This window comes from Ipomoea triloba, chromosome 5 (genome assembly GCF_003576645.1).
Source record: "Ipomoea triloba cultivar NCNSP0323 chromosome 5, ASM357664v1".
Classification (NCBI taxonomy): Eukaryota; Viridiplantae; Streptophyta; class Magnoliopsida; order Solanales; family Convolvulaceae; genus Ipomoea; species Ipomoea triloba.
Genome location: NC_044920.1, coordinates 3400527 through 3427518, shown reverse-complemented (window position 1 = coordinate 3427518; position 26992 = coordinate 3400527). Strand labels below are relative to the sequence as shown.

At 33.5% G+C, this 26992-nt stretch overlaps 1 pseudogene; it reads left to right on the top strand.

Moving 5' to 3' along the window:
• Positions 1-8003: 8003 nt before the first annotated feature.
• Positions 8004-12583, top strand: LOC116019675 (annotated as a pseudogene).
• The last annotated feature ends 14409 nt before the right edge of the window (positions 12584-26992 follow it).

The following is a 26992-nucleotide window of genomic DNA, read 5'->3' as shown; positions in this document are numbered from 1 at the left end:
AATAAGGATTCGGTGATGTTGTATGACCTTGTGATCAAGTGGTATGAAATTACTGTGTATTGACTTTTTGTATTTCAATAGGTCGAAGAAAGTATATACGAATAGATATTATATTCTAGCAGAGTCCGTAGTTACTCAAAAATAAGAAAAATTTTCAATTCGTGACCACCAGAAAGTGGTGGTTAAAAAATAGGAATCTTGAACGGATTGAAAATCACATTTTCAATCACTTTAACATATAGAAAAATCTTTATTAGTAATATTTACCACCTAAAAATGTCATCAGATAATTTTGATGACTAGATTATATTGATGGTTGCCAACATTTCCAATACCCGATCACTTGTTGTGATCAGGAATATAATACAAATTTTTAGAAAATACCATGGTTAATAGAAATTTTTACAACAATAATCATGGTGAAAAAACCAAGAAATGACTTTTGGTTTTTTTTTTAATAAACTTTAATTTGTTGGACTATACCCAGTTCGGTCTCGTGATCCTGCCCCAAGGAAGTAATTTAGTCAATCTTTCTTTCTTTCTTTCTTTCTTTCTTTTTTTTTTTTTTAAAGCAAGTAATTTAGTCAATGTATAGTTATGAAAACTGAACACCAAAATTGTAAAATTTGTCACACAAAGAGTCCAACCCAAACTCAAACTCTAATATTTATGACAGAAATCGAACCTATACTTTATTGTTAAAAGCAAGTCTTAAATGAGACTTCTCATTCAATACTCTTTTGGATTTTTTCTTCAATAAAACTTATTACTGTGAGCTATTGGAGTTCCACTAACAAGACCGGCAAAAAATGAGTTGATGTTGAAGTTGTTTTGGCTGATCTATTAAAAAGTGAGGACTTGATTTGATCCATCCATTTAGGTATATCAATTGTTGATAGTTGCTGAAAATAAAGGAAAATAAGGTGCATTGTGTTATTTTCATAAATATTGTAAACTTGAAATTTTGTAACAATTATAAAATTGATCTTGTTTTTTTTTTAATTAAAATTCTCAACCATTGATGAATCTGATGGGTTGACCTCAGCCCTTAGATTAAAAATTTGTTAGGCGATTGATTCTCTTCTAATTAGCGCACTGAGGGGTAAAAAAAAAACAGAACAATATATCTTCACCCACTATGCCATTTTCTCTACTGCACCATCTCTGATATCTTTGCATCTCAATCGATAGGCGAGAAGAAGTAGAAGATAATCATCAGGCGTTGATGTATCTTGTGCATCAGTACAGATAATCAATGACGTCCGAAGAAAATGTAACCCAACCACTGCAACAGGCGTCGGCCAAACAAGGTTCAAAGTTATATATGCACCTGAAGGTTTAAAGTAATGCACCTGAATGTCTAAAGTTATGCACCCATAGGTTCAAAGCTATGCACATGTAGATTTAAAGTTATGCATCTCAAGGTTTAAAGTTATACACCTGAAGGTCTAAAGTTATGCACATGTAAATTTAAAGTTATGCTCCTAAAAGTTTAAAGTAATGCATCAGTAGGTTCAAAGTAACCCTTATATGTATGTAACCCTTAAATACTAATAAGGGTTTTTATGTGTATGTAACCCTTAAAGTAATTACATACAAAAAAAACCCTTATTAGTATTTAAATGAGAAGCGCGCGTCTATTTTAGTCACTGTTGCAAAAATCTCCCGTCTAGGCACCGTTTAGGCGCTAGGCGTCCCTAGACCAAGGTGTAATGCTCTCTAGGCATCCGCCTAGCTGGCTGGTCGCCTAGCGGCTAACTCAGCCGAGTTGGTGGCTGACTCGATCTAATTCGACCGAGTTAACTCGTCCAACTCAGCAGAGTTAGCCGAGTTAACTCAGACGAGTCGGCATTGTTAGTTTTTTATTACATTTATATGTATTTAAATTTATTTATTTATATAAATAAGAGAAGTAAGATATATATATATATATATATATATATATGACATACACCTACACACATGCATTATTTTTTTGTTTCTGTAAGTCGTCGCCTAGGTATCGCCTAGGCGTCGCCTAAACCGCTTAAGCGCTAGTCTACCGCTTGACTAGCGCCTAATGCCTACTGCAACCATGATTTTGGTCCATCTTATCAACAGTAATTTATGGTTAAGATTTGTCCATAATTATAAAATTCTTCCTCTCTAATTACTGTTAAAATTAGTAGACAATATTATAAAATTTCACACTATATATTATTGGATCATACTACACTACTATAGAGACCAGGCGGGATGTGATTTGTATTTGATTATATATAAATTTATTTTGTTAATGTGATGTGGGTTCAATCAATTCATCGTAATATATGAATATAATTTAAAGAGCTTTATTGATACATAAGATGTGGTTAAGACAATTTTTGTCATAAATGAATTTAAAGAGCTTTATTGCTACATAAAAAGATGGTTAACACAATTTTGGTCCATTATTAATTATCATTATCATAATATGACTTTGTAGCACCTATTCATGAGGCTAGCTCGATCTCATGACTTCCTATTTAGAAGAGTCACTGCATGCCACTTGAACACAAGATCATTGACAAATAGATATCTTTCTATTTGATGTGTACCAACAAAAGAGAATAAGATGTTCGAATATTTGAACTAAGTTGGCATTAATATAATACTGTGGACCACGGTCCATATAGTAATGTGGTCCATGAAATAAGTATCATTTTAATTATACTTTAATTTCTATTGACAATATTGCTCTGTTTTTCTGTTTCATTTTCCCACACACTAGTTTCATTATAGTAATTCTAAAGTACCATTATAATTCTACTACAGTTTCATTTGACAATATATATTATTGCATGAGTTTTATTTTGTAGTTTCATTTTCCACACACACTAGTTTAATTATAATAATACTAAAGATTATTTTAATTACACTACACGTTCATTTGACAATATATATTATTGTATGGCTCTGGATTTTAGCTTCATTTTCTACACACTAGTTTCATTATAATAGCACTAAAGTATTATTTTAATTATACTATAGTTTCATTTAATAATGTACGTTATTGAATGAGCTCTGTTTTTTTAGTTTCATTTTTCACATAGTAATTTCATTTTAGCAACACTAAAGTATAATTTTAATTATACTATAGTTTCATTTGACGATCGTGGTCCACGTAGCATTATGTACCATGGTCCACTGCGTTACAATTGAATATAATGATCCATTAGTGCAAGTAATGACTATCGCAAAATCCGATCCGCACAAGGAGGGTTGTTATGCCGTGGACGCAGGTCCACCTTGCAAGGTGGATCTGGGTCTACATTCACATACACTATACTCTACATTCACAATTTGTAAACTCTACATTCACACATTACATGATTATATGTTTAGTAACTATATTACCATTGTTATGCATTCACACATTCAAAACTCTATACTCACAGGTCCTATACTCCACATTCGCAACTTGATAACTCCACATTCACACACTACAGGGCTACAAGTTGCTAGAACTTCTTAACTCTATTACAGATTCACACATGCATAACTCTACATTCACGATTTCTATACTCCATATTCACAATTTGAAACCTTCACATTCACACATTTCTGGGCAACTCTACATTCACACAATCATAAATCTACATTCACGATTTCTATACTCTACATTCACACTTTTTTAACAACTCTATATTCAGCAATATGTTTACTAATTTAAAAAAAAAAAAAAAAAAAAAAAAGACAAAAACGACGTAATTTTGCAAGGTGGACCTGGATCTACAGCATAATTTGCCGCACAAGGATGGCACACTACGTACAAAATAAAAGAAATGACTATCGTGCTCAATTAATAATTAATTAACAATAAATATTGAGATTGTGTTCATTTCAAAGTACTCTTAAATATGATTAAATATAAAGCACAGTACTAAAATCAGCTTAAACACATTAAGTAGAGCCGCAAGTTTGTTTTGTTTTTTCGAGGGGCAAAAGCTATACTAGTTGAATTAATGAATCCAACCTATCATATTCAATTTCGTTCACACAAGTACTAATTCAAAATTATTTTTCTCAAATAAAAGAGCATTAGATACTACACCAATTTTGATGCTAATACAATTTTGGGAGGAAAGGAAGGAAGAAAAAAATACAAATGAAATTCATAGGAAAAAAGTCCAACAGACCAATGAAAGCTTTTAATTAACTTTATGACTTTTTTTTTTAAGAAACTAATATAATATTAATTTTTAAAACTAGAATAAGAGTAGTTGTAATATATATATATATATATATATATATATATATATATATATATATATATAATTTAGTTCCCGTGCAGTTGGGGTCTCCTGTGCAGTTAAATCTGAGCCATTGATCTTGCTTAAATCAACATCTAGGATTATCAGAATTTAAAAAAAAATGCAGTGCCAATTTGGTGATTTTTACATCTAGATAAATTTTAAGATGCGTGATTTTCCTCCTTAAGGTGCGTGATTTTTGTGCTTAAGGTGCGTGAGTTTTGTACTTAAGATGCATGAGTTTTGTGCTTAAGGTGTGTGGGTTGTGTTTAAGGTGAGTAGTTGTTGAAACTTAAGGTGCGTGATTTTTTTTATTAAGGTGAGTAGTTGTTGAAACTTAAGGTGAGTCAACTTGAAGCTTAAGGTGTATTTTTTTCTTCGGGTGTGTAGTTTGTGTGCTTAAGGTGCGTGGTTTGTATGCTTAAGGTGCGTGAGTGTTGAAACTTAAGGTGAGTGAACCTAAAGCTTAAAGTGCGTGATTTTCCTTCCAAAACACAACCAATATTCTTTATAAGATTTTTCTCTAAAAGTGGTTAATCCAACTTAAGGTGCGGTGATTAAAAGCATATGGTGCATTAGTTTTGAATTTTTTTAAAGAGCATTGATCACCGCACAACTACACGGGAAGCTTTAACCGCACCTGAACCATTCCCTATATGTTGATCAGCACCAGCGACTCTTGTACAAATTTAAAGTTAAAAGTGTAGGATATTGTCGATTTTGTACTCAGTACAAATTCAAAACCTTCACAATTCCCTTTGAAGAGGTATTGGACATAAATTAATGACAACCAATCATCAGTTTAGAATTTTCATATATATATATATATAGGCTTATGATCCTATGAGAACACACACCTACAAGTCGGAGAGAAATAAGAATCAATCTCAGTCTTACATTTGTAAAATTCAGACGGATTGAATCAGATCAGATTTTTAAATAAAAAACGCGGTGACATTTTTGTAATTATCGTCAATTTTACTTTCCGAATTTAAACACTTAAAAATGCATTTTTGCAAATACTACATATGCATTCCTGCATAAATTTTATAAAACCAATGAAAAACTAACTTTTAAATCTTCAAGAGATCTAGGCGGTCGGCTGCCGATTACATTGATAATCTAGGAAGGTGGACAGCGCCTAAGCGCGATTTTTTGCAGCACTAGTTATACCATTGACGATGGTTCAACTTGCATTGTGGAGATTGGTCTGTTGGTCCTGGGTTAATAAAAATTAAGTCTAGAAGAAGTCATGGGAGGAGATGGGTGAATAGACTTTTTCAAAATTTTAAAACTTTAATTTTATTTTTTTCAAAATAGAGCTTATCACCAGCTAAGTGCAAGTGATAGGCGGCGAAAGACTTAGAAAATTTGTAGTGCAGTTTTTCGTTTTAAAAAACTTAAAGGTGTGTTTCGTGTGTGAAGTAATGATTCGATCAGCTGGAAAAGTAAAGTACAGAATATAAGAAGGACAGAGGGAGAGAATCTTTATAGTGGTTCGACAACTGACTAGTCTACTCTTCCCTTTAACGTTTATCCACAAAGCACTTTAATTGTAGCAGTGTTCATTCAATCTGGATGTCCCACCACAACTTCAAAATGCAATTGTTTTGTTTGCCTTCACAAACAAGATGGACTGTGAATCTGGATAAGCTCAAAATTTGCTTTATGTATGAACTTGGTTAGCTTTGATTCCCTCTTCTTGAATTTGTTTGCATAGCACTACGACAATAGCAATAACCTCAACAGGTATGGCAACAGGAACTCCGCTTTTCTGCATGCTATGTTGATCTGCTCCGCCAATTCACTCAGCTAATTTACTCTACTGGTCCGTTGTCTACAGTTCCGCTAATTCACTATAGCTGATGCTTTGGCTTTGGTAGTATCCCGCTAATACGATCAGCTGGTAAGCTTCAAGCTGAAATACAAATAAATTTTAAGTTTTTGCCTAGACGGAAGATACATAGCTGAATACAAGCAATAAAATAATTGGGTATCTAAAGTCCTAATATAGTCGTTCATATACTAACATGGTCCAAAGCTACATTTAGATTATCTGCTTGCATTTAATATATTATGTATTTTCAGTTAATAAATTATGCCTCTACAAAAATTAACATATTATGTATCTGTAGTTAAATTATTATATATTTGCAATTAACTTATTATGTACTTGTAGTTAATAAATTATATACCTATAACAAATACTACAACTAACATGTTATATACCTGCAGTTAGCATATTATGTACCTAAAGACAGTAGTTAATAAACTATGTATATTCAATTTATTTACATATGTATAATATATTAATTGAAGATAAATAATATGTTAAATGTAGGTATATAATTTGAATGTCATTTTGGACTAGGGTCCACAATGCAAGGTGAACCCTAATCCATGGTATATATAATATAATATTAACATATTATGTATTTGTAGTTAATAAATTATGTACATATTACAATAGTAAACATACATGACATGTAAAATGGAACAGAATGAGTATATTATAGTGTAAGTATACTAATTATTTTTAGTTAGAATTTGAAAATGGAGGTTAAGATTGATGAATGATGTATAAGTTTATATCTATTTTATTGTAAATGCTCTAGTTTATTAAAATTAAAAGTTTAAAATGTTAATTTGCAAATGTAATTAGTTGAGTTTACCTGATAAACCCAACATCTCAAAAATTTTAAGATTAGGACTAAGAATTTTGAACTCGACAAAACAAAAAAGGATTAACAAAAACCGATAAGTCCGACAGTTCAAACCAAACAAGCTAACCTAATTAACATCCTACCAAGGGAATCCTGGTCCATCGTACAACAATTGATTTGCCATACCTATAAACTTCGGCTATTGGATTTGGACCACTACAGCAAGCCAAATATGTCTCGATATTGTTTAATTGAGCCAAAGGAGATAGACCACTTGTCAAATTAAAATAGCATCAATTACTTATAATACCAATTGAAAAGATTTTCCAATACCTTTCTCCATAACATCTCTTTGCTAAAAAAAACATATAGAAACGTTATTATCCAATATGATCTTTAATTTTCACAACTGATTGATATAACCAAAAAAAAAAAGAAAAGAAGAAGTAATAATGATTCAAAACGCTCCGGCCTCCATGATCTTGGGGCTTCTATGTAAGGTGCACAGTACAGAGCCACAGAGTCAAGCCATTTCATGTTTTCTCAACTTCATGGAACACTTTCAGAATCAAATTTTTCATTCACCAATTATCATTTTTTAGTGTACAATATATCAATTTTCGTTATGTTACTTAATATATAGAACCCGAATCTACTTTTAACTCGACTCAAAGCATAAATAAACCTAAGCATATATTTGTATTACAAAAGAACCCTGCATGTACCCACTTATATATTTGTACCACAAAAGAACACGGCCTCCAAATGTCAATTTTGCTCATATTTGTCAATATGTCACACATAAATATACCTGCAAACAAACTCTTTAGCTGATAATTTAGTCCATTTAGCTATTTATCTTAGCTCTCCTGTTTATGGTCTGAAATGATCGACCAATGATAGGCAATAATGAGATATTACTGCAACTTGCCCACAATACTCATGCATTGAGATGTTTGGCAACTGTTTTCACTCCTACAAATAGAGAGGAGGGATCATCATATCAACAGTCCAAAAGGAACAACAAACTACTATACATAAACAAAATCGAATAACACTAGAAAGCAAGATGGCAAGAGCTAATTTAGTTAAATTCTTAAAGTTGGTAAAGCCATATTTGGCTGTCATCTTCTTGCAGTTTGGGTATGCAGGCATGGCTATTGTTGCCAAGTCTGCTCTCAATGAAGGCATGAGCCCCTTCACTTACGCAGTCTACCGGAATGTCTTCGCCGCCGTCCTCTTCGCTCCTTTCGCCGTCGCCTTCGAAAGGTACTCCGGTCATCATCTTCGTATATTTAAGAAGAATAAAGTTTGGTGCGTTTAATATATACACACATTGAGTTTGTATGTCTCATAGTGTATTGGTTTTTTATGCAGGAAAATATGGCCTAAGATGACAGTTTCCATTTTCTTCAAGATAATGGCCCTTGCTTTATTAGAGTATGTATCTTATTATTAATGGAAAAAAAAAAAACATTTTTTTGTCTCTCATAATTTTGAAGGTAAAAACTTAATGTATTAAATCAGAGCTCAGAATGTTCACAAGAAACGGAGGAGGGGAAGACAACCACTCCCCGCAACCTGACACAGAAACGGCCTCCCCAACCATAGCATGGGCTCCACGATTCGCAGATCGCCTAACAAAACGGAAAATTACATCATGAATCATAGATGCATTTTCCTTAACATCATCAATTAAAAGACCAAACGGAGAATGAAAAAAGTCTGNAAGTAAAGCATAGTAAACAAGTTGGGAATCCATTTCAACATCGATGTCTCCCAAGTCCATCTCTTTCACCCAGCTGAGAGCTTCCCGAACGCTCATTGCTTCCGCTTCATTAACAGTAAAAGTACCAGTGTTTTTTGTCTCTCATAATTATTCTGTCATTTTGGTCCCTAAAGTCTCCTACACAAAGTCAAACTTGAAACTTGTGGTTACCAAAGACAAATTATAGCATGAACTAGAGTCTACCTTGCATTGTGGACCAGTTGACACATTCATTCTGTACTTGGCAGTTAATCATAGTAATTACAGACACATAAACATGATAATTACATACACATAAACTGTTAATTGCATTACATAATATGTTACTGCACACACATAACATGTTAACCAACATCTTATGTGTCTGCAATTAATATAGTATGTACCTATAGTTAACAATTTATGTGTCTTTAATTATCATATTATTATATGTGTCTGTAATTACTATTTCATATGTCTTCAATTTGTTTATAGAAGAAATTGTTAATTGCTGGCCGATACAGAATATGTTAACTACATATACATAATTTTTGGATCAGATTCACAATGTAATATAAACCTTGGTGCATGATATTACAATTAGTTACTAAGGAAACAAGACTATCAATTTAGTTCGAGTTGCCTTTGAAATGAAAATATTATTATTATTATTGTATGCAGGCCTGTTATCGACATGAATTTGCATTTCATAGGGATGAAATACACAACGGCAACTTTTACAACAGCATTGTGCAATCTTCTCCCAGCCATTACTTTTATTTTGGCTTGGATCCTGAGGTACATTTTTACTGATGATACCATCAATGTACTGATTATCAGTTTTTACACATCAATATAGTAATAATTACATATAGCCTATTACACAATAACCTTCAACTCTTAATGAGGACAAGAATCGCCACAGGATGACTAAGTGTGTAGAATATTATTCTTGTACTTAGATAATCACGACTTTATATATGTTTCTTTAACAATGCATTAACAGACTAAAATAGATTAGTTTAATGTAGATATACAAATACCAGTACAGTAAGTAAAATTTTAAGAATAAAAACATATAAAAACAAAAAAAAAAAACAAATTATGAAACGGGAAACTAGAGATGTCTAGAATTAAAATCACTAGATAATGAGCCCACCCGACCTATATACGATTAGTGGGTAGTTAATTTAGCTACTAGGCTAGAAGGAATAAATGGGTTAAAAATGTTATTGAACATCTACTTATAATAGCCACAAAAATTTTAAATGTAATTTGATATTGTATCAATTTGCACCGTGTACGTACAATTAAAAAAAAAAGTTATTTTATGGTTGTACCATGTGCTAATATTTAGGTAAATTTTGCATTTTAATTATAGCGGACAAAGGACCACACGGAGATAAACCTGTTTAGATGTCCATAACCTTGTAGTTACAAGTTTGTAACCTTAGCTATCTTGGATGAGATTACTACTGTGCTGATATTTGTCGGCATACATTTGGGTAACATTTCTATTTTAAATTTACAATTTTCGTCCCTAAGTTATAGGATAATTGCGGAATTCGTCCCTGTTCATGCTCACTTTTTTTTTTTTTGAATACTACTGAAGCTATTACAATATAGTATGCACAAGAATCAGTATTATCAGTATTGCCTCCACTGAGGCTCGAACCCACCACCTCCCATAACCTATTGAAGCGCTCGAACCCATCACCTCACATATAAAGGGAAGGGTTTGATGCCACTGGACCACAAGGTCCTTGGCTTTCATGCTCACTTTTCGTTCTTGAGTTATACTAAAATTACAAATTTTGTCCCTAATGTTTTATTAATCGGAGGACGAAAAGTGTAACATCAATGATAACTTATGGACGAAATGTGAGTATGATCAACATTTAAGGACAATTCTACAATTACCCTATAACTTGGGGGCGGAAAATGCAATTTTCCCTAAAAGTTATATACATTGTTGAAAGTATTGTTCAGTTTCATCCTAATTAACTTGTTTTGTTTAACAGGCAAATACATTGAAATCATACCCTGCTGGACTATCTCTTACGTGTTTGATATGCACTATGGCAACATTGCAGGCCTCTGTGATAGCCTTGGTGGCTGAGAAGGGTAATCCGGCAGCCTGGGCCTTACATTGGGACACTACGCTCTTAGCTAATGTTTATAGTGTAAGGAATATGCTTTCCTTTTTGTCTATGACTTAGAGCATCTCTAATAAAATTTTTGGCCAAATTTTTAGAGCAGTAAAGACTGATGCTAATGTTTTTAGATAAATGGGAAGCTTAGGTTTTTCATTAAACTTTTCTCCTGCAAAAGGTTTTTGAAAGAGAAAAAAAACGCCAGCAGGTGCGTTTGGAGCGCACTGCGCACCCCAGCTTTTCACGCACTTGTTGAGGCTTAGAGTGGCTGCCACCTGACGGTCACTGTGAAGAAATGATCGTTCATTGCTGCTCCATTTTTTTTTTGTCAAATTCTTTTTTTTTTCCCCTTTTCTTTTTCTCTATTTTTCTCTCCCTTTTCTCTCTTTTAATTGGCACCTTAAAAAAAAAACAAAAAACTAACGACATTTGTTTTTTTTTTTTTTTTTTTTTTGAGTCAATAGTCAATTTGAGTCACTATTTTCTGTCCTTGAGAAGTTAGTGAAATGCTACTTTCGATCCTTAGTTAAAATTTATAGTTATCTTTCAAAAATTTTAGTTAACTAGAGTTAGTAATAAAAATTTTCCCATGTTATGTTTCTCTTTTTTCTACCAAATCATACTTTAACTCCACGACTTAGTGGCTAGAAATGAAAAAATGTAGGCAAGAGTCATGCATCAATCTATTCAAGTAATAGAAGGTTATCCGCATGGGTAGCTCAACTAGTCACATGGGTAAAATTTGGGAGTAAAGACCAGGGATCGAGTTTTATCAGCGGCAGTTTAGGGGCTGGGCAACCTCTCAAAGTGAGGGGGAGGGGGACTCCTTGTGCGCAGTGAGTAAAAGTCTAGCATCTATGTTCAGTTGAGTTATCATGATTTTCATCCTCCAAGATGTTTTGTCGGGTGTCGGGCCGGGGCATGGGGCCCTTTGGGGTTGGGTATTCAACCTTTGGGAGCAAAGCAATAGAAAGTTTTAAGAATAAGTGAATTGAGGTCTGTAATTTGTGTTTTTGGCCACTAATTAAGGTGTGAAGTTGGGTACAATTAATGCAAAAATTATAAATAAGAGTTAAGAAACGCTATTACAATAATTCAGATATCAAAAACACAATTTAAAAATATATATATTCAAAATTTTTAACAGAGGTTTAATTAATTTTAATGATTTATTTGCAGGGAGTAATTTGTTCAGGAGTTGCATATTATTTATCAGGCGTAATCATGAAGGAAAAGGGACATGTTTTCATCACAGCCTTTAATCCATTAAGCATGATTATCGTCGCAATTATGGGGTCATTTATGTTATCTGAGCAGTTAGACTTTGGAAAGTATGTCTTTTAACATTCCCTTCTACATTTCAGTTAACTATAATTATATTACCAAAAAACATAAACATTTTCCACCATTATCTTGATTTTCTTCAAAGAAACACTAAAGCATACTTTCTTAACCAGTCGAGAGATTAAATTTATAATTTTATAACAATCCAACTTAGCAAATAATTTAAACGAGTCTAATATCTTTCGTGATTGTATTGATCATAGGGCTTTGGGAGCTGGCGTGATTGTCATTGGACTATACATGATACTATGGGGCAAGAAACAAGATCGAGACTCACCAGAATCAATCAGCGATCAAGTAGCTCCGGTCGATAAATCACCGTCGTCGACATTAGTCAAGTTTCCAATTAAGCAAGAACCAATAATTGATACTCCTAAAGTAATTGTTGGAGATGAAGCAGTTTAGCCTGAAGAGAAGATAGATTAAAGTTTGGGTGGAACTAGGAAAAAAATAAATATATTTTTCTTGTAGGTTGGATTTCCAATAACATTGTTCCTAGTTTTATATATGGAAGGGGAATCTTATCTTAAATCTTGTGAGAATTCTTATCCATGTAGTCCAGAGATATACAATAATGGAAATATTATTGGTTAGATCCCATTATAAAAATTATTGGAAACTATTATCTACATTTTTTAACAAAAATATGTGCACTCATTTATTTTTCTCTTGGATCATGCAATGGTTGTGACTTTCATCTCTCATGCCTTTTAAGTCAACATAAAATTTTAAGGTTGATTCTTTCTAACTAATTTTTCAACTGATCGAGGTCAAGCTTCATAAATATAGTTTTTATTTCGGTGATAGTTTTTTATTTGATCATATATCTTGAAATGTTCAAACTTCTTCATGGCTATTGTATGTTTGTTCTCCATCTCCTGTTCATCTCCCTCGCCTATCCATAGAGAATCTCCCATATTTGCACGGCAGATTGACATTTTTGAATCCTTTTAAAAATTTTGTCATCATCATCAACTGCCTTGAAAAGAATAGCATTTTCGATGTTGGCAAGATTGTTCATCTTCCTATCCTCAGGAGTCCATTCCAATCTTGGGTTTGGAATGTACCTAGGAGTTTTAGCAGTTTGGACAACAGTCGTATTGACCATCATGATTTACACAAGGTGTTTGATCAATTGTCTCACCTAGCCTAACTGCTATGAGAATGGAATTAGAACTTTGGTAATAGTCCAATGTCCACGAGAGTGGCATTGGCACTGATTTTACTCCCTCACCTTCATTGTTGAACATTGTTTAGCCTATAACCTTAGAACCAGTGGCAGAGCAAGGATTTGTTGGTGCGGAGGGCTAATAATAATTTCAGACATAATAATAAAATACATTAATATTCATTTAATATATTCCAAAATACATCATTATATTACAAATCTATTAAAATTTAAACGTCTTATTTGCATGTCACGAAAATCATTTATAATTGAATCTATACTACTAAATTGTTTTGCAATTTGTTTTTCAATATATACTAACAAACAGTCATTACGAAATTCATCTTCCATCTTGTTACGAAGTGTAGTCTTGACCATATTCATGGCAAAAAAAAAAAATCATTTGTTCTGTAGTAGTTGTAGATATTGGAAGTGTGAGAATAAGAGTTACTACTCTGAACATAAGAGTATATATGTTCGACTTTCTTGTATTCACCAATTATTGGCATAGATCATAAATACTTTCTAGTGTTCTAAATCAGAAAGTTGTCGCACATGTTCAAAATGTTCAAGTAAAATGTAGTGTTGTCTTATTATCAAATAGTCTTCCCAAATAGATGTTTGGGTTCAATTTCCCATTACCATCTTCTAACAATTCTCTATTTAATTCTTTATTTGTATCAAGCTTGAGTGTTGTCCAGAACTACAAAAATTCAAATGCTTTAAAAACTATAAATGCATTCAAGAAATGGAAAATTACACATGTACATTTGCAGCTTGAAGATTGAAGAAGATGAGAAGAACATGCGATTAATGCGAAGGGCGTCCGAACTATGCTGTGAGCTATGTTCTACTGCAATCTGATTTAGATGGTTTGAGAATTGGGATTGAAAGTCAAAAAGTAAATAATATAAAGCTCACTCTACAAGTTTGCTTGGAGGGGGAAAAATAGTAAATATTTGGTGAGGGGGGCCAAAAAAAATTTACTACATTGTTAATACAAAAAAATATTTTGGCAGGGGGGACCAAGGCCCCCGGCCTGCAGCTCACATGTGGCTCCGCCACTGCTTAGAACACCAAGAAGCATCTATACATTGCTATTTGATATAAATCCTCTCCTTTATCATTGTCTATTACTTAATCCATTACTTCGTTTTATACTTATTCTCTATGCAAATAAATATTTTATCTTGGTTAGCTTTCAAGTTAAAATAATATATTTTCTTTAGCAATGCATTATGGAGAGTTGCCCCTAAATGAGGTTCGATTAAGACTCGGATAGAATAGTTTTAGTTTAGATGAAAAGGAAAATATGCAAAACATAAACTAAAAGTAAACAGTGCTGAATGTATAAACCAGTTCCCATACAATTTATGATTTCAAAATAATTCACCATTTTCTATGGCTTAACCAGGGAAGCATTCATGTCTGTTACTGCCGATATACAATAGGTTTCTGCTGAATCTATAACAAAATTGGGTAGATGCTCACCTAAACCCCAAGAATCAATAGCCCATGGTGGAGATTTTCTGATTGCTGTCCAATCAGACTTGACCATCTCCAATGGTTTATATTAATAAGCCATTCATATTGCTGCACAAGGAATGAAGGAAATAAGCAATTTACTCTAGCTTGCTGCTTGGGACATATTCAAGGGAATCTTCAGTTTCATTATATATTTGAAACCATCTTTGATTGCAGTTGAGGAGGTTTGCTCATCCCAACCCCATATCAAAGAGGGTGAGAGAGCTTTAATTTTTATTTTTATTTTTTAAATTAGCAAGTGTGTCAAGTTGTAGATATATTTGCAGATGTTCTATCTCATCCCAACCCCATAACAGCTTGTGGTTTAGTAATCTGAAAGCAATTACAATCACAAAAAACTTCAAAATAGCACCATTAAAAGGTAATGATGAGCTGCAAATTGTGAGTTCTATCTCATATTAACATCCTTTATAAGACAGCATATCATCATTTTAATTCATTACCATTCAACAACTTGAAATCCTTTTGCAGATAGGAATCAGGAGTATGTGACTTATTAGTCATACAGAACACCATAAGAACTACCCATTGGATAAATTTAGAAGACACATTTTACCATCAAACTCAGAAAGAACATCCAAGGCATGCAATTTCTTCTTTTTTTTTTGGGTAAATGTAAATAGTATTATATACCCGAAGTAATCAATGCAACTATCTTTACAGTAGCATACCGAAAAGACTCAAAAAGAACACTACAGATCATGATCATTGGTATTGCATCAAAATAAACGTAATAGCAAATGTATATATTATAACTTAAAATCTACTGTTTTCACAAGTCAAACACATCAAGAACCCACACAGTAGAACTTATAACTGCAATTTAAGATTATGGAATATGCCTTCCCTACCAAAAGATCATACCTGGCTTTCCTCTTATGGAAGGCCAGCCCTCAATATTCATTTTTTTAAGGCAAAAATTGATTCAGGAAAACAAAAATTTGAAAACATGAAACATTAGTCAGACAGGAACAAGAAAGATAATTTGAGCAATTATAAAAGTTTATATATATATATATATATATATATATATATATATATATATATTACAAAATTAGATAAGAAGATATTGTAAAACGAAGAGCAGAAATCAAACGAAATGAATACAAGAGAATTCCACCTTCAATAACAAAGTAAATCAGAGGCCTAAATTCCAACCGCATAGTAAAAGTTCCAACCGCATAGTAAGTAAATTGCACACCAAAAACTGGATTTTTCCCTATTTCTAATGCATAACAAATAAACTATTTCAAATGTTCTAATTCAACTTTAGTGATAAATTGCCACAAGTGACAATCTAACTGTTTGATTCAGTGTCTTGAAATATTTGAAACATAATTGTAGGTCTTCATCACATGCTATTACAATCATGTCTCCTTCCTGGTCCTTATAGAGGAACTTAAGGACAGTTCGTCTTCCCTTTAAGTGTCTCCTTCTGCTTGAGACTGCGGCTTTCAATTCCTTTAGGAGTGGAAGGGGCAGACGGACCCTCAAAATGTCACCCATATATTCCACTTTAACAACCCACATGTTGCTCGTACCAGCCTCAGCAGCAGCAGGAGGAGGGATGTTGCCCGGACCCACCTCATGAACCGTGGCAGCAGCAGCAGCAGGGATCGTCGGAGGCAACTCCATAGAAATCGGGCGATTGGGAGAGTGGTAGGAGGTGAGAGGACGAACCAAATTCCTCACCATAAGAGCCCACATGTTGCTGCTCAGACCCGGCTGATGAAGAACAGTGGCAGGACGGAGCGTCGGAGGCAACCCCATAGAAGCGCCGGTGGGAGGACGAGAATAGTAGGAGGTAGGAGGACGAGAGTAGTGGGAGGTGGGAGGACGAAGAACAGCAATTGGACGAAGCAGAGTAGTGGAACGAACGCAGCTCCTTCCCAAATCCGCCGGTGCGACCTCCTCAGGCAATGCGTTACCATTATCCATGACTGACATTGAGAGGATGATGATGATAAATCACCGGAGACTGATGGAAATTCACTGAGATTGAGAGGATGATGATGATAAATCACCGGAGACTGATGGAAATTCACGGGATCCCAATTCCCAAACCGCCCTAATTCCTCACGGATTGCCCCCTTTTAATGGGGAACTGAAAGCCATCTTTTTTTTATTATTTTTTATTTTTTATATAAATCAATAATTATCAAAATTATTTGAAGTTGTTTATTATAAATTGTTGTGATAAACAATTCTTATTTCAATAAAATATTTTTTAGAATAAAATCTGTTTTTTAATTTTAAATATTTTAATCCAAATACTTTTAAAAACGAATTATTATTGTTTTAAAGTTCAAATAAATTATTTTATTCTTTATAAATTTATTTATCCGAAAATCATCTAAAATAAACTCCTATTTTACAAAGCTTTTAAAATAAAATTTTATATGTAAAAGAAATTTTTATAAGCCCTATTTAGGGGATAAATTTATTTATCAAACTGTTTATTTTAAATGATTTGGTACGAAATATTTTTATATTTATTTATGATTTTAAAAGCCCTATTTAGGGGATAAATTTATTTATCAAAATTTTGACTTAAAAGTTTATCTGAGATGAACCTGTGAACATTATATCATTGTTTTAAGCTTAAGTTTGAATCCAAAAATATTCATGATCCAATTTACTGGCCCAAATTATTTAATTTTCTGAGCCTAAATAGTTCCTCTTTGGCCTAATTTATTCGAGCCCAAGTCCAAAATAATTTTAACCCTAGGTATACATGCATATATTCATCATTTTCCTCCTAGAAGTTCATTTTTGTCAAAACCCAACCAGTAGCCCTAGTCTCTCTAGCTTTTCTGCATCCCTCTCTTCTCTCTCTCGTAGGATTAGAAGACCAGCGACCGTGGCAGACCAGCTCCGGCGAGCAGCAGATCGGAGACGCGCCAAGCAGCAACTAGCAACCATCGCCCTTCCTCTCCCCCACTTCTTGCTTCGACGGCGGCGAACGGGAAGGCGAACCAGTAGGTCCACGATGGCTTCCTCTGTTTCCGGCGTGGTAGGGCAGCGGCGGTGACTCGGAGAAGCTCTGGACAGAACAGAGGGAGCTTCGGCAGATTAAACATGGATTAGATGGATTAAGCATGGATTATGAGGTAATTAGTGATTAAATTTATGATTAATGCTATGATTGTTGTTAGTAATGGACTAATGATGAATTTTAAAGTTGATAATGATCTGATGATGTTGATGTTAATATTGTTGTTGTCGAAGTGTTCTGTTTATATGATTTGCTAATGGGGAAGTTACTGCTAATGATGGAGTTAAATGAGGATGATGGGATAATGGATAATGTTATTGATGATGGTGATGTTACTATGTTGTTGTTGAGCTAATTGATGATTATAGGTGAGGATGCATATTACTGTATGATGATAATGAAGTGCATGATGCAACTTTAATTAGTGGATAATTAGACTCAATTTCTAATAATGGTAATTACTGACACTGATAATGGGTTAAGGGATCATGATTACGTGATTATTATATAATGATGAAGTTGGATTGATGATTACGAATGTTGATGGGCTAATTATGAGTTATGGATACTAAGTAATAATTAGACTATGGATGATAATGATTAGTAGGAAATTGTGGTGATACTTATGAATTATAAGGCATGATGAGGGTGCTATGGTTTAATGATAATATCATAAGGATGGTCGAAGGATATATAATTGGATAATGATGGTAATGATGCTATAATGATTAATGATGATTATTTGTTAAGGATAGTGGCTAAAATTTATGAGGAATATTCAAGATTATTGACTAGCGATTAATTGAATGATGGGTAATGATGGATTAATCATTAGACGATAATGGTATAATGATATGGATTAATACTATTATTCATAATAGTAGTATTGGTAAGTGAATGGAGGTCTAATTGGTTCTTAGGTTCCTCGTTAAAGTGACTAGTCTAAGAGTTGAGCCTTAGATTGGATGCTTGCTTTTGAAACATAGTTCGAGGTAAGTTTCTATGTCCATTCAAATTACTTTGCCCTATTAAAAGTGCTATTTATCTTATTTATGTCCTTAAATTGTTTTGAAAGTGTGTTTGAATTTAGAAGTGTGATAAATAGCATGATGTATTTATTTTGGATGTTCCATTTGTGACTTACAAACCTATATACATGTGTATATATGTACATGATTGAATACTATGGAATTATATGAGTTGAAACTATATTTTTTTTTGGAAGCGTATAATCTATGACCACTTTTTATAGAGTTCTGTGAGAACTCCTATGTTGAGAAATTGTATTTGAAAATCTAAGTGTATGGAAAGTAGTGAAGCTATATTTATCTTTGGAAATAAACCTTATTTTGGTTGGTATGTATATTAGTGGGTTATACACCCTACGTGCCTTTGAGAAAAATTATATTTTTACTGGCCTGCGGGCAATGAGAATATTTATGAAAATCTATTTTGTAGGACGTATGCTATTTTGAAATAAATAAGTAAAAATGTATGTATTTTGGAGGACCTGATTGGGCTGCGGTCCCTTCGGCTGAAATTTATTTTACTAGGGCTGGAGCTATTACTCGCTGGGCTTGGAATTCCAATTAGGGGGTGTGCACACTTAAGACAACCTTCCTGATTTCACGTGAGATTAAGTGGGAGCAGTTTGGCGTTCAGTAGAGAGTTACTGTTCCTTGTTGGACATCGCTGCGATGATGATCCCTTCCTCCCTTTGTTGAGATTAAGTGGGAGCAGTTTTGGGTTCAGTAGAGAGTTACTGTTCCTTGTTGGACATCGCTGCGGTGATGATAGAGAGTTACTGTTCCTTGTTGGACATCGCTGCGGTGATGATCCCTTCTTACTGTTCCTTGTTGGACATCGCTGCGGTGATGATCCCTTCTTCCCTTTGTTGAGATTAAGTGGGAGTAGTTTTGGGTTCAGTAGAGAGTTACTGTTCCTTGTTGGACATCGCTGCGGTGATGATCCCTTCCTCCCGTTGCTGAGATTTAGTTTCCTCCATATTATTACTAAACATAATTATTTATTTATATACTTAGTACTGTTTATGACAGAGATCTATATTCCCACTATTGAGATGTGGTTGATTCCATATGTATAGGTGATGCTTGAAGAAGTGATTTGAGAAACATGATTTGAATTCCTCCCTATTAATGATTATTGATATATATATGATTTCTAAAATGACTAATGAGAAAGTCTATACTTGAAATGATTATATGATGAACTATGTATATGGTTTTATTGGTTCCTCCATATCTATATTTTATTCGAGAAATGTTTATGAGCAAATAAGAAATTGTATTCCTCCGTACTTATATTATATAAACTAAACATGACCTTTGGAAATGTTATGTATTTGAAATAATTGTGGGTTGAGAGTTGCTATAAAGACTATTCTACCTTTGAAAATCCTCCTTGTTTATGATACTTTGAGAATTAGTAGTGATGGTTTATAAAATTAGTATATTGCTTCAACGTATCTATTATTATATTTGAGAAAGTGTACATCTTACTTACTTTTGAATGTTGAGTTAAATATCTTGAAAACCACTACATTTGATGGAAAGTTATTTTGGTAATATTCTTTTAAGCTTTTGCTAAATGACTTCTATAGTACGGTCTACTTAAGTATAAAAATCTATTTATAAAATATATCTATTTTTCAAACTATAAATGTATTATTTTACAGGGCGGAGTAGAGCTTACTTAACATTTTATGCTAATTCTATTTGTTTGTGTTTTCCAACCCTTATTGTTTTTAGGACTCTGGAATAGGTGGCTTGTTTTGAGAGCGCGACGTAGAGTTCGTATGCCTTGTAGTTGAATTTGGTATAGACCTTCTGTTTTAGAAATTGAATTATAGAAGTGTAGTTAACCTGTATATTAGAATTGAGAAGTTGAGTTGTAAAGATTGTGGACTAGTTTATCTGGTTGTTTAATGTTGTGGATTTGTAGTTGAATAGAACCCTGTTAGCCTGTGCCTTTGGGCTTGGATGATAGCCCAAGCGTGGCGTGACACACCATAGTGTAAGTTTTGATTTCGCTTCCGCATTTATTTTCAGAATGGTTAGCGAGAAATATTATTTATTTAGGTTTAATCCTGTATTAGAAATTGGGGGTGTTACAGTTGGTATCAGAGCCTAGGCTAGAGTCTTAGGATTTAAGGATTGGACTTGGACTTTAAGAGCCTAGGTTGACCTTAGGACATAGGAGCTTGACTATTGGAGTCTAAGTAATGAAGATTTGGAAACATGAGTTTATTGAGTTTTGATAACTCTAAGTTCGAAGTCTTAGGAATTTGAGAGTTTTTATGAATTCGCGGTGAGATGTGAGTTTCCTTATTAGCTTTTGTGGTATTACTACACCAAGTTCCTTTTTCTTTGCATAATTTGTATAAAATGTAAAAACTTCTTCTTTGGATTGAAATACCATATCCACCTTGGGGTTCATTTAACCTTTTTTCATCCTCCATATCTACAAATATAACCAATAATAATAGGTAATATTAAAAATCAATAGCATCCTGTAAATGGGAAATGGAGAAAGCAGTAAACAATGTAATGACTTTGTTTGCCTTCTCAGGGAAGAAACCAAAAGACTCAAAAACAAAACAAAACAAAAAAAAAGCAAAAACTAATGTAACGCAGATAGCTAAGGGAGCTAGCTCAGGGAGTTTATATATATTGGGAGTTTACAATTCACACCTTGTAGAATTTTCCGAGCTGAACCGCATCTTTTAAATTTCGATGTGATTCCACACTGTTTTTTTTATATTAGTTTTTCACGCACATTGAGCGAATAGGCTAATGTCTCATCTTTATATTTATATAAGTGTTTCAAAGTATATCTGATAAAGAAAATTCATGTAGTATATGTTATGTATCTGTTAAAATGCATGGAAATAGAGAGGAAAATGGGAGAAATTGACCTCAGGGAGCTTTTCTTATTCATTCTTTGCAAAAGTTCTAGGGAGTAGAGGAGAAGTCTATTTTAAAGAGAGAGCAAAAGCCCAAAAACCCCCTTCATTGAAGGGCTAGGGCCCTTTATATATGCACCTAGATCCGTACCCGATACCGAATAAATGTACAAAATATGTAGGGCGGTATATCCAGGGTATATTTCCTATCAAGTAGCCACTCAGTCCGTGCCTTGATGTCAAGCTAATGAGGAAGGGTTTGAGCTGGAAAAACTGACCATATAGTCCGTAACTTGCGCCGGTTGCCTTGTTAAAAACATTAGACTAAGAAAAAACCTAGTGGGAAGAAATCTTAGCTAAGGAAAAAAGAGCACAACCTTAATTGTCATTTCTTGGACTACAAGGGTCATCTGAATTCTATCGATCTAGGAATCGGATTTGCAAGATGATTGAGAGGTTGAATCTTACCAATCAAGAGATCAGGTTTTTAAAGAGATTTGATGATCAATTCTTACCAATCAAGGGATTGGATTTATTCACGGTCTAAAGGACCTCTAGTGATCTTTAACGATCATAAGTTGAAACATTTTTCCCAACGCCCTTTACTCGGCCTAACTTGTCGTAGCTAGTTTGATCTTGGTCAAACCCCGACCTAGGTTACCCGGTTCCAATATCGTTTTTGGCTGATCGTGTTTGGTTAATCTTGATTACCACATTCATCATTATGATAGGTTTAGAAAATTGAAAATTGTATAAACGGGGCAATTTTCCCCTTTTGCGCTTAGTTTATGATCCCAGAGTCCCAAGTGGAGGGACACTAGGAGACTCGAAAGTCTAATGAGACCGGGAAGGTCATTATGCTCGGGAATTGCTTTTAGTGAGCCCCGTAGGTCGAGGGAGTTGCCCTACAATCCTATCAGTAGCCACCTACTCTCTATGTTGCGAGAACCGTAAACACAAGGGAGTATATATGATGGCCTCGCGAGCTCATTTTTAATTTTGATTGTGGATGAGAAGTGGCCTGGTCGGGTTCGTGGTGCCGATGCGCCAGAATATACTTAGAGTATCGGTGGTGCAATAAAATCTATTATATTAAAGTAGCAATTAAACTCATCAACATTGTATTTTGGTGCAATGAAGTCCAAAAATCTATTAGTGACTTGCTATCACATGTCACTAGTATTCTTATCAACATTCTGCCCAATTCCGGCGATATTTTCAGCAATAAAGTGACCGGTAACCGGTCGCCGGTCAATCAATGAGGAGAAGGCAACCCACGTGTAGCCTTCTCCTCCATTGATTCACCGGCGACCGTTCTAAGGCCACTTTATTGCCGGAAATATTGTCAATTTATGTTATTATTGATTATTATAATATAATGGTAGTTTAGGACTGTCCCTCATCATCTAAAACTTTTTTTTAAAAGGTGAAATAATGCATTAGAACAGTCGGTCAATTGAGACATATCTCGCAGTTTATTTCATATACCTGTTCTCAAGGTAGGAGGGGTGATTACCCTTAAGTTTCGGGTTCAAACTTAAAAAAAAATTAGCTATACAATTATGTGTTCAACTCATCATATCACTTGAATTTATGTGTTCCGCATATCATAGGGCTTTGGGAGCCATCGGGACTATGGTTGGATTATACATGGTAATATGGGGCAAGAAACATGATACTACTACAGTAGTTGTTGCCAGACAGCCGGAGATGAAGCAATTTAGTCTGAATTGAAGTACCAAGAGGTCAGAAGCATAAACTAAACTTAGATAGATTTCCAAGCAAGAAATTAAATCTCTACTTTTATGCCTTTTTAGTGTGTAAGAAAGGGTAAGGAAAAAATAGTCTCTCCTCTTATGATGTATCAAAATCAATCTCATAGACTTGGGATGTATTATTAGCTCCAGCTTTCTCCTTTGAGTTTTTGTTGTATTTGTACATGAACATGTATATATATGAAATACAAATCTATACATGGTCAAGTTGAGTTTCTAATTTTATATGCTCTGGGCACAATCCATTCAATCAATATTATTCAATTCAATCCATCCATCAATAATAATATATCTTAATTAACTAATAACCATCCACAACAATACATCCATAATATAAATATTTATATTTAAACTACAACAACATATTCACAATAGAAACCAACCATATATAGGAAGTTTTAAGAAGACAATTATATTGCATTATAAAAGTAAGGAATGATGACCTAAACATCAGTGCTTTAAGATAAATTAACAAAGGAAGTTTCTCACTCTGTTGCAAAATCAAAGGAGACAACTCTATAAATCACAAATGATGAAAGAAATACTATATATTCTCTATTATCAGGGAGATATTTCATACCTAAAACCTATTTACAGTAGTCTGACAGGAGATATTCCTTCTCCACTATTTATATAACATCATATGCATGCTTTAACCTCATGTACTACTTTTACAATCTGCCATTTTCTGCTCACAGATATACCATGCTGGTGAAACTAGAAGACATTAATAAAAAAAAAATAAATAAACAAAGACAACGGTTTTAAAAAACATTCGTCTTTGAAGTGTTGTGTATTCAAGTTGCTAGTAAAAAGAGTGTTAAAGATAGCACCAAGTTTATCACTTCCCAACTTTTTGGTTAAGGTTATTCACTTCTCAATGCTAAAGATTACAAAATGAATACAATTTTCCAAGATTAGCAGTACATTTGTACATCATAGTGAAAGAATTGAAAAACAGCATGTCAACAAGACAAATGGAAATCCAAACCAGGCATCTATCCTAAGGGAACCAAAACCATTTCAAACTTTCTACTTCATTTGGTGCAAATATATGAAGTGCAAGCATAGCAAGCTAATGGTCACACATTACTGACATTAGTTTTATCCGACTAAATTATCAGGTACAAAGAAAGGGCATAGAATATCAAAACTCACCACATAGGAAAATTTATTGAGGATGTCCAAAGCACAGTAAAAATGCCAGTGATAGTAGTCCATTAGGAGATAATTTGGATAAAGAATATCAAGTTTGGCATCAAGGGGTTGAGAGAAGCACCAAATCCTAGGATATGTTGATTAAAAGCAGGTGTAGCACTTAAGAGGCGCTATTAATCTGGAAGTAGCAAAGGGCAAATGAAAATGAATTTTTCCATCACCAGAAGATAATAGAACTATAGTTACTTAAATACTATAAATCAAACATTTAAGTAAAAAACTAACAGCAATAACTTAGGAATGGAACCAGTATTACGCAACTCCTCTGTTTTGCTCAGCTTTCTACTAGAAAAAAGTTCATAAATAAAACAGCCTCATAATTGCCCACAAATTGAATTATTAGTTCATACTCTAAACAAAGTTTAACCAAAAAAATAAAAAACCTGAGACTAGTCAAAGGTTATCATGAGCATCAATCCAGGAGTAACTTTTTCCCAACTTAACAAAAACCTCTGAAAAGTGTCATGTGTAACACTTTCACTAAAAACCAAGACCAAAAAGTCACAATTTCATAACATGTGCTTCATTGCAAGCTGGTGACTTGAAAACATTAAGGAACACCCAAATAATGGCAAAAGGGTCTTAATAATTCCAATCATAGAGCAAAGCAATTTTTTAAGGTGAAGTGAAAATTGTAGTACATACCATCTAATGCTACAGTGATGTGAACTTAAGAACATATTCTTCTCCTTAACGTTCAAAGAGGTTTTCACTAGTATTCTTTGTCACAAAATACAAGTAAAACCAATCATAGTTTATCACAAACAACTTTAATCATAGCAGTGTTCATTCAATTTGGATGTCCCCTCCAATCTTCAACACTTGATCTTCTACTCTATGGGTCAGCCACGGAGTTGCCTTGAGCAATAGATCTCCAACCATAATTTCAAAATGCGATTGTTTTGTTTGCCTTCACAAACGAGATGGGCTGTAAATCTGAATAATTCACTTTTAAGCTCAAAATTTGCTTTATGTATGAACTTGCATGGTTAGCTTTGATTCCCTCTTCTTGAATTTGTTTGCACAGCACTACAACAATAGCAATAATCTCAATAGGTATGGCAATAGGCACTCTGCTTTTCTGCGTGCTATGTTGATCTGCTCCACTAATTCGATCACTCAGCTAATTTACTATACTTATTCACTATAGCTAATGCTTTGGCTTTGTTAGCATCCAGCTGACACGATGAGCTGGTAAGCTTCAAGCTGAAATACAAATAATTCTTAAGTTTTCGGCCTAGACAGAAGATACCTAGCTGAATACAAGCAATAAAATAATTGGGTATCTAAAGCCATAATACAATATTAACATCATCAAAATCTAAGTACAATCGTTCATATACTAACATGGTCTGAAACTACATTTAAATTATGTGCTTGCATTTTATATATTATGTATTTTTAGTTAATAAATTATGCACCTACAAAAATTAGCATATTATGTATATGTAGTTAACTTATTATGTATTTGCAATTAACTTATTATGTACTTGCAGTTAATAAATTATATACCTATAACATATATATTGCAGTTAGCATATTATGTACCTAAAGACGATAGTTAATAAACTATGTATATTCAATTTATTTGCATATATATAATATATTAATTGAAGATAAATAATATGTTAAATGCATCTACGTAATTTGAATGTCATTTTGGACTATGGTCCACAATGCAAGGTGGAACCTTAATCCATGGTATATATATATAATATAATATTAACATATTATGTACTTGTAGTTAATAAAGTATGTACATATTACAAATAGTAAACATGACAGGTAAAATGAGACAAGGGGAGTATATTATAGTGTGAGTCTATTAATTATTTTTAGTTAGAATTTGAAAATGGAGGTTTAGATTGATGATTAATGTATAAATTTATATCTATTTTATCGTAAATGCTCTAGTTTATTAAAATTGAAAATTTAGAAGGTTAATTTGAAAATGTAATTAGTTGAGTCTACCTGATAAATCCAACATCTCGAGATTTTAAGGTTATAGCTAAGAATTTTGAACCCCATAAAATAAAAAAGGATTAACACAAATCGATAAGCCCGAAAGTCCGAAATCAAGCATGCTTGCCTAATTAACATCCTACCAAGAGAATCCTGGTCCATGGTACAACAATTGATTTGCCATACCTATAAACTTGGGTTATTGGATTTGGACCACTACAGGAAGCCA